At 37.1% G+C, this 7,684-nt stretch overlaps 1 non-coding gene across 1 annotated transcript; it reads left to right on the forward strand.

Annotated features, from left to right (window-relative positions):
• The first annotated feature begins 4,766 nt into the window (after positions 1 to 4,766).
• LOC112713254 (small nucleolar RNA R71) lies at positions 4,767 to 4,874 on the forward strand. The gene has a single exon (XR_003158229.1). It is a non-coding gene; the product is annotated as a small nucleolar RNA R71 (small nucleolar RNA).
• Positions 4,875 to 7,684: the final 2,810 nt, after the last annotated feature.

Raw genomic sequence — 7,684 nt, forward strand, 5'->3', positions numbered from 1 at the left:
TAAGTGATGGCATGGCCGAATGGCCAGCCCCCAAAATATGATCAAGAGATCAAAAGATGATCAAAAGATTAGACACCAGTACAATAGTAAAAAGTTCTATTTATACTAAACTCTCTCCTAGGGTTTATAGAAATAAGTCTAAGTGCAGAAATCCACTTTCGGGGCCCACTTTGATGTGTGATTGGGCTGAGCTTGAGCTTTACACGTGCAAAGGCTTCTCTTGGAGTTAAACGTCAAGTTGTAACGTCTGTTTGGCATTTAACTCTGGCTTGTGACGTGTTTCTAGCGTTTTACTCAAGAATGCAGCATGGAACTGGAGTTAAACGCCAGTTTGTATCGTCTGAACTCAAATAAAGTGTGGACTATTATATATTACTGGAAAGCCCTGGATGTCTACTTTCCAACGCCATTAAGAGGGCGCCATTTGGAATTCTGTAGCTCCAGAAAATTCATTTCGAGTGCAGAGAGGTCAAAATTCAATAGTATCAGCAGTCCTTTTTCAGCCTGAATCAGATTTTTGCTCAGGTCCCTCAATTTCAGCCAGAAAATACCTGAAATTACAGAAAAACACAGAAACTCATAGTAAAGTCCAGAAATGTGAATTTTGCATAAAATCTAAGAAAAACATCCCTAAAAGTAGCTAGATCTTACTAAAAACTATCTAAAAATAATGCCAAAAAGCGTATAAATTATCCGCTCATCACAACACCAAACTTAAATTGTTGCTTGTCCCCAAGCAACTAAAAATCAAATAGGATAAAAAGAAGAGAATATACTATAAATCCTAAAATATCAATGAATATTAGTTCTAATTAGATGAGTGGGACTTGTAGCTTTTTACCTCTGAATAGTTTTGGCATCTCACTTTATCCTTTGAAGTTTAGAATGATTGGCATCTATAGGAACTCCGAGTTTAGATAGTGTTATTGATTCTCCTAGTTAAGTATGTTGATTCTTGAACACAGCTACTTTTATGAGTCTTGGCCGTGGCCATAAGCACTTTTTTTTCCAGTATTACCACCGGATACATAAATGCCACAGACACATAACTGGGTGAACCTTTTCAAATTATGACTCAGCTTTGCTAAAGTCCCCAGTTAGAGGTGTTCAGAGCTCTTAAGCACACTCTTTTGCTTTGGATCACGACTTTAACCACTCAGTCTCAAGCTTTTCACTTGGACCTGCATGCCACAAGCACATGGTTAGCAACAGTTTGATTTAGCCGCTTAGGCCTGGATTTTATTTCCTTGGGCCCTCCTATCCATTGATGCTCAAAGCCTTGGATCCTTTTTACCCTTGCCTTTTGGTTTTAAGGGCTATTGGCTTTTTCTGCTTGCTTTTTCTTTTTCTTTTATTATATTTTTTTCGTCATTTTTTTTTCGCAAGCTTTTTATTCACTGCTTTTTCTTGCTTGAAGAATCAATTTTATGATTTTTCATATCATCAATAACATTTCTCTTTTTCATCATTCTTTCAAGAGCCAACAATTTTAACATTCATAAACAACAAGATCAAAAATATGCATTGTTCAAGCATTCATTCAGAAAACAAAAAGTATTGTCACCACATCAATATAATTAAACTAATTTCAAGGATGAATTCGAAACTCATGTACTTCTTGTTCTTTTGTTTTAAAGACATTTTTCATTTAAGAAAGGTGAAGGATTCATGGAAATATTCATAGCCTTAGGACATAGACACTAGACACTAATGATCATGTAGTAAAGACACAAAACATAGATAAACATGAAGCATAAAAATCGAAAAACAGAAAAATAAGAGCAAGGAGATTAAGGAATGAGTCCACCTTAGTGAGGGTGGCGTCTTCCTCTTGAAGAACCAATGGTGCTCTTTTAGCTCCTCTATGTCTCTTCCTTACCTCTGTTGCTTGATCCCTAGTGATTTTGGTGCTCCTATCCTTAGTTGCTCCCAATAGTTGTGTGGAGAAAAATGTATCCCTTGAGGCATCTCAGGGATTTTTTGATGAGGGAATTCCTCATGCTCTTATTGAGGTCCATGAGTGGGCTCTCTTGTTTGCTGCCACATGCTCTACTACTGAGCTATGGACCCTTGAGATGAATCTCTCCATCTCCCATGACTCAGAGGTGGAAGCAATTGCCTTCCCTTTCCTCTTTCTTGAGGTTTCTTTCCCCTTAGGGGCCATCAAAGGTTATGGAAAAACAAAAAAGCTATGCTTTTACCGCACCAAACTTAGAATTTTGCTCGTCCTCGAGCAAAAGAAGAAAGAGTAGAAGAAGAAGAAGATATGGAGGAGAGGAAGAGAAGTGTAGGTTTCGGCCAAGGGGGAGAAGAGAGGGTTGTGTTGTGTGAAAATGAAGAAGGATGGAGGGGTTTATATAGTGGAGGGAGAGAGTAGTAGGTTTGGTCATTTAGGGTGGGTTTGGGTGGAAAAGAGATTTTGAATTTGAAGGTAGGTTTATGGGGAAGAGTGGATAGATGTGAGTGGTAAAGGGGTAATTGGGAGAGATTGAGATGATTTGTGAATGATGTTTGGGGAAGAGTGTTTTTGGATTATGTGAAGAAGAGAGAAGGTGAGTTAAGATAGGTGCCGATCCTGTGGGGTCCACAGATCCTGAGGTGTCAACGATTTATCATCCCTGCACCAATTAGGCGTGTAAAACGCCCTCTGCATACAATCCTAGCATTTAACGCCAGACTGAAGCTTGTTTCTGGCGTTTAATGCCAGCCTGATGCTTGTTGCTGGCGTTAAATGCCAGCTTTCCTCAGGGTGCAATCCTGGTGTTTAAACGCCAGACTGCTGCTTGTTTCTAGCGTTCAACGCCAGATTCATGCTCTGTTCTGGCATTGAACGCCAGCCAGATGCTCCTTACTGGCGTTTAAACGCCAGTAAGCTCTTCCTCTAGGGTATGCTGTTTCTTCTGCTGTTTTTGATTCTGTTTTTAATTTTAGCAATTATTTTGTGACTCTACATGATCATGAACCTAATAAAACATAAAAGAACAATAAAAATATAGATAAATAAAAATTGGGTTGCATCCCAATAAGTGCTTCTTTAATGTCAATAGCTTGACAGTGAGCTCTCATGGAGCTTCACAGATGTTCAGAGCATGATGAGGGCCTCCTAACACCAAACTTAGAGTTTGAATGTGGGGGCTTCTCAACACCAAACTTAGAGTTTGGTTGTGGCCTCCTAACACTAAACTTAGAGTTTGATTATGGGGGCTTTGTTTGACTCTGTATTGAGAGAAGCTTTTCATGCTTCCTCTCCATGGTTACAGAGGAAAATCCTTGAGCTCTAAACACAAGGTAGTCCCCATTCAATTGAAGGACTAGTTCTCCTCTGTCAACATCAATTACAGCTTTTGCTGTGGCTAGGAAGGGTCTTCCAAGAATGATGGATTCATTCTCATCCTTCCCAGTGTCTAAGACTATGAAATGAGCAAGGATGTAAAGGCCTTCAACCTTTACCAACACGTCCTCTACCAATCCATAAGCTTGTTTTATTGACTTGTCTGCCATCTCTAATGAGATTCTTGTAGCTTGTACCTTAAAAATCCCCAGTTTCTCCATTACAGAGAGTGGCATAAGATTTATACCTAACCCCAGGTCACACAGAGCCTTCTCAAAGGTCATGGTGCCTATGGTACAGGGTATTAAGAATTTACCAGGATCTTGTTTCTTTTGAGGTAAAGTTTGCTGAACCCATGTATTTTGTTCACTAATGAGCAAGGGAGGTTCATCTTCCCAAGTCTCATTACCAAACAACTTGGCATTCAGCTTCATGATGGCTCCCAGATATTGAGCAACATGCTCTTCAGTTACATCTTCATCCTCTTCAGAGGAAGAATAGTTCTCAGAGCTCATGAATGGCAGAAGGAAATTTAATGGAATCTCTATGGTCTCTATATGAGCCTCAGATTCCTTTAGGTCCTCAATAGGGAACTTCTTTCTGTCTAGAGGACGTCCCATGAGGTCTTTCTCATTGGGATTCACGTCCTCCCCTTCCTCTTTGGATTCGGCCATTTGATTATATCAATGGCCTTGCACTCTCTCTTTGGATTTTCTTCTGTATTGCTTGGGAGAATACTAGGAGGAGTTTCAGTGATTTTCTTACTCAGTTGGCCTACTTGTGCCTCCAAATTTCTAATGGAGGACCTTGTTTCACTCATGAAACTTAGAGTGCCCTTAGATAGATCAGAGACTATGTTTGCTAACCTAGAGGAGCTCTGCTCAGAATTCTCTGTCTATTGCTGAGAAGATGATGAAAAATGCTTGATATTGCTAAACCTGTTTCTTCCACCATTATTAAAGCCTTGTTGAGGCTTTTCTTGATCCTTCCATGAAAAATTCGGATGATTTCTCCATGAAGGGTTATAGGTGTTGCCAAAGGCTTCACCTATGTAATTTACTTCTGCCATTGCAGGGTTCTCAGGATCATAAGCTTCATCTTCAGAAGATGCTTCTTTAGTACTGTTGGACACATTTTGCAATCCATTCAGACTCTGAGAAATCATGTTGACTTGCTGAGTCAACATTTTTTTCTGAGCCAATATGGCATTCAGAGCATCAATTTCAAGAACTCCCCTTTTTTGATGCGTCCCATTACTCACAGGATTCCTCTCAGAGGTGTACATAAATTGGTTATTTGCAACCATGTCAATGAGTTCTTGAGCTTCTGCAGGCATTTTTTTTAGGTGAATGGATCCACCTGCAGAATAGTCCAGTGACATCTTATAGAACTCAGATAGACCATAATAGAATATATCCAAAATAGTCCACTCTGAAAGCATGTCAGAAGGACACTTTTTGGTCGTCTGCTTATATCTTTCCCAAGCTTCATAGAGGGATTCACCATCTTTTTGTTTGAAGGTCTGAACATCCACTCTAAGCTTGCTCAGCTTTTGAGGAGGAAAGAACTTAGCCAAGAAGGCCACGACCAGCTTATCCCAGGAGTCCAGGCTATCTTTAGGTTGTGAGTCCAACCATGTTCTAACTCTGTCTCTTACAGCAAAAGGGAAAAGCATGAGCCTGTAGACTTCGGGATCTACTCCGTTAGTCTTAACAGTCTCACAGATCTGCAAGAACTCAGTTAAAAACTGGTAGGGATCTTCTGATGGAAGTCCATGAAACTTGCAGTTCTGTTGCATTAGAGCAACTAGTTGAGGCTTCAGCTCAAAATTGTTTGCTCCAATGGCAGGGATTGAGAAGCTTCTTCCATAAAAATTGGAAGTAGGTGTAGTATAATCACCAAGCATCCTCCTTGCATTATTATTGTTGTCATTATTTTCGGCTGTCATCTCCTCTTCTTTTTCAAAAATTTCTGTAAGGTTGTCTCTGGATTGTTGTATTTTAGCTTCTCTTAGTTTCCTCTTTAGAGTCCTTTCAGGTTCAGGATTTGCTTCAACAAGAATATTCTTGTCCTTGTTCCTGCTCATATGAGAAAGAAGGGAACAGAAAATAATAATAGGGATCCTCTTTGCCACAGTAGAGAGATTCCTTTATGTGAGTAGACGAATAAAAGAATAGAAGAAGGGAGGAAAAAATTCAAACACAAAGGAGAAGAGAGGGTTCGAATTTTTAGATGAAGAGAAGTGTTAGTAGATAAATAAATAAATAGAAGAAGATGAGAGAGAGGAGTTTTCGAAAATTATTTTTGAAAAAGAAGGTTAGTGATTTTTGAAAATTAAGAAAAGAAATAAAATTAAAATTAAAATTTGAAACAATTAGTTAATTAAAAAGAATTTTGAAAAAGGGTGAGAGATTTTCGAAAATTAGAGAAGGAAAAGTAGTTAGTTGGTTTTGAAAAAGATAAGAAACAAACAAAAAGTCAATTAGTTAGTTGAAAAAGATTTGAAAATCAATTTTGAAAAGATAGGAAGTTAGAAAAGATTTTTAAAATTGATTTTGAAAAAGATATGATTGAAATTTTGAAAAAGATTTGATTTTTAAAATTAAAATTGATTACTTGACTAACAAGAAACTAAAAGATATTATTCTAGAATTGAAAGATTGAACCTTTCTTAACAAGAAAGTAACAAACTTCAAATTTTTGAATCAATCACATTAATTGTTAGTAAAGTTTTCGAAAATCATGAAATAAAGATAAGAAAAGATTTTGAAAAACAAATTTTTTGAATTTTCGAAAATAAGTAAAAAAAATGAAAAAGATTTGATTTTTGAAAAAGTTTTGAAAAGATAAGATTTTTAAAATTGAAATCTTGACTTGACTAACAAGAAACAATTAATTTTAAAAATTTTTGACTAAGTCAACCCAAAGATTTCAAATTTTTGAGAGAATTAAGGAAAAGATATTTTTTTGAATTTTTAATGATGAGAGAGAAAAACACAAAAATGACTCACAACATAAAAATTATGAATCAAAACACATGATGCATGCAAGAACACTATGAATGTCAAGATGAACACCAAGAACACTTTGAAGATCAAGATGAACATCAAGACTTGTTTTCTGAAAAATTTTCAAGAAAAGGAAAACATGCAAGACACCAAACTTAGAACTTTTTAATGCTTAGACACTAAAAATTCTAAAATGCATATGGAAAACAAGAAAAGACACAAAACAAGAAAATATGAAGATCAAACAAGAAGACTAATCAAGAACAACTTGAAGATCATGAAGAACACATGCATGAATTTTCGAAAAATGCAAGAAAAATAAAAACATGCAATTGACACCAAACTTAAAAATTGACACTAGACTCAAACAAGAAACATGAAATATTTTTGGTTTTTTATGATTTTATTAATTTTTTTGGTTTTTTTTTTTGGAAAAATAATTTTTTGGAAAAACTCAAACAAATAAAAAAATTTTGAAAAGAAAATTACCTAATCTGAGAAACAAGATGAACCATCAGTTGTCCAAACTCAACAATCCCCGGCAACGGCGCCAAAAGCTTGGTGCACGAAATTGTGATCTCTAACAATGGCGCTCAACTTGGTATGTGATGAGTGGATAATTTATACGCTTTTTGGCATTGTTTTTAGGTAGTTTTTAGTAAGTTCAAGCTACTTTTAGGGATGTTTTCATTAGTTTTTATGTTAAATTCAAATTTCTGGACTTTACTATGAGTTTGTGTGTTTTTCTGTGATTTCAGGTAATTTCTGGCTGAAATTGAGGGACTTGAGCAAAACTCTGAAAAAGGCTGACAAAAGGACTGCTGATGCTGTTGGAATCTGACCTCCCTGTACTCGAAATGAATTTTCTGGAGCTACAGAACTCCAAATGGTGCGCTCTCTACGGCGTTGGAAAGTAGACATCCAGAGCTTTCCAGAAATATATAATAGTCCATACTTTATTCGGGAATTGACGACGTAACTTGGTGTTGAACGCCAAGTACATGCTGCTGTCTGGAGTTAAACGCCAGAAACACGTCATGATCCGGAGTTGAATGTCCAAAACACGTTATAACTTGGCGTTCAACTCCAAGAGAAGCCTCAGCTCGTTGATAGATCAAGCTCAGCCCAAACATACACCAAGTGGGCCCCGGAAGTGGATTTATGCATCAATTACTTACTCATGTAAACCCTAGTAGCTAGTTTAGTATAAATAAGACTTTTTACTAGTATATTAGTCATCTTTTGGCCATTCGGTCTTTTGATCATTCAGGGGGCTGTCCATTCGGTCTTTTGATCATTCAGGGGGCTGGCCATTCGGCCATGCCTGAACCTTTCACTTATGTAT

Source organism: Arachis hypogaea, chromosome 9, assembly GCF_003086295.3.
Source record: "Arachis hypogaea cultivar Tifrunner chromosome 9, arahy.Tifrunner.gnm2.J5K5, whole genome shotgun sequence".
Taxonomy (NCBI): Eukaryota; Viridiplantae; Streptophyta; class Magnoliopsida; order Fabales; family Fabaceae; genus Arachis; species Arachis hypogaea.